Source organism: Fundulus heteroclitus, unplaced genomic scaffold (assembly GCF_011125445.2).
Source record: "Fundulus heteroclitus isolate FHET01 unplaced genomic scaffold, MU-UCD_Fhet_4.1 scaffold_57, whole genome shotgun sequence".
Taxonomy (NCBI): Eukaryota; Metazoa; Chordata; class Actinopteri; order Cyprinodontiformes; family Fundulidae; genus Fundulus; species Fundulus heteroclitus.
Genome location: NW_023397000.1, coordinates 1084746 through 1086738, shown reverse-complemented (window position 1 = coordinate 1086738; position 1993 = coordinate 1084746). Strand labels below are relative to the sequence as shown.

The 1993-nt window shown below is 49.8% G+C and overlaps 1 long non-coding RNA gene across 1 annotated transcript; it reads right to left on the bottom strand.

Moving 5' to 3' along the window:
• Positions 1 to 633: 633 nt before the first annotated feature.
• On the bottom strand, positions 634 to 1181 carry LOC118561138. The gene is made up of 2 exons (XR_004929792.1): positions 785 to 1181; positions 634 to 712 (listed from the first exon to the last, which is right to left on the bottom strand). It is a non-coding gene; the product is annotated as an uncharacterized LOC118561138 (long non-coding RNA).
• Positions 1182 to 1993: the final 812 nt, after the last annotated feature.

Sequence of the window (1993 nt, the reverse complement as noted above, 5' to 3'; positions counted from 1 at the left end):
CGTAAATAAAAACAACCATGAGGGCGAACTCATTCCATAAACTCTCTGCTGCCAGTAAATGAAAATCAATAATGTAGTCTGAGACGGACCTGTCCCCCTGTCTCAAGGATAAGAGCCCCCTAGAGGACTCCCTGCAGGGCAGCACGGGGCTGAAAACTCGAGTCAGTTCTCTAGAGAAGTCATGATACGAGTGGCAAATACGTGCATCATTTTGCCACTCGGAGGTGCCCCATAATCTGGCTTTACCGGCCAACAGAGAGATTACATAGGCCACCCTTGACCGTTCAGAAGGGAAGGAGGACGGTTGCAGCTCGAAGTGAATTTCACATTGTGTCAAAAAAGCCCGGCAGTGCTCCGGATCGCCGCTAAAAGAGCCTGGCGGGGTGAGACGCGGCTCAGGTACGGACGACGTAACCGGAAGTGACGGGCCGCTCGGAGGAGCTGTTTGCGGAAGTGGCGGGGACGGGTTGCGGAGATGATTGAGAATCTCCGACACACCGGATTCTAGCTCTGAAATCGATTTTTCAACCCCCGCGCGCCACTGAGCCTCGGGTGAAGGATCCATTTTACTTTGGCCAGAACGTACTGTTATGAATTTGGATGGACCCAAAAGACAACCCGAAAACAGGTCAGTGACGCTTTGATATTTTATTAAAAGAAGGGGTTGCACGGCCCTTGCTGCGTGCGGCTCACGCTCGGCGGCTGGCAGCTCCTGGAGACGAGACGACAGGTTAGTGATCAGCGGAGCCAGATAGAAAGGTGGACTAGAAGCTGGATCACTAACCTGGTGGAGAGTGGGCTTGTCGGGGCTTCTTCTGGCCCCTGAGGGCGGCAGAGTCCGTGCAGGATTATCCAAGGTCCTTTGTCCGAGTCCAGTCCGGGTCCGATATCGTGAAGGCGATTGATTAGGCAGAGGTTTCCAAGGGCAAATCCGAAAGGGGGGTTCCAGGTCCAGGTCCGAGTCAAAATCCAAAAGAGCAGGCAGTTTAGGGGACAGGCAATCTCAGGTACTCACAGGCTGAAGGTCGGTACACGGGTGAGCAATCCAAATCCAGAGACTGACAGGCAGAACTCAGGGCGGGCAGACAGGATCCGAAAAGGGCAGGGCTGGCTCGAAAAACAGGGCAAAAACAGGTCGGGCTTCAGACTGACAGACAGGTTATTCAAAAGGCTGGAAGTTCTCACCGGATTGGCTCAAGACGTTCTGGCACTGGAGGCTGAAAGGCAGGAGACCTTTATACTGGAGAGGTGGAGCCGGAACAGGTGACAGCAATTAACAGCCCCAGTGCCAGGAACGTTACACATGGATGTAGAACTTTCACAAGCAATGTTTCATACTGAGCACCAGAGCAGCTAAATAACTGCTAACACAGTTCCATCACTGCTCAACAAAATCCAAATGATCCAAAGCATATTGTTTTATAAGAACAATAATCAAACTGTCACTTATTCTGCTTAAATACACTTAGTGAACACAGAAAGCAAAGCTTCATACCTTTTACCACGGAATCCAAACAGAAAGAGTGAGTCGGAGAGCATGGAAAACCCTTCACAGAATGGTATATTCCGTTAATTTGTCTTTTTTTAACCCCAAACTAACACTTACACCAACAATTCATGAACTCAACATGTTCAAAGGTAAAGATAATAATTGATATTTTCATTCGCAACAAATTAAATCTGTCATGATTTGTCTTTGTATGAACCTGGACACAGCAAGCACACACAGAGCTAGTTCTTAAAGTGAGTTTATTGAACAGGATGAAAGATTGATGACGAGAGGAACCAGAGTCTTTACGGACGGAGATGAAGGGTGCAGAAGCTGGCTGACAGGAGGGGTGCGGGGTGACTGACCAGGAGGGTACTCTGGAGCGGAGGACTTGAGACCGTGGAACTGCTGCGGAACCTGAGCCTGTGGAACAGCTGCAGAACTTGAAACCGTGGAACAGTTGCAGAACTTAAGACCGTGGAACAGTTGCAGAACTTGAGACCG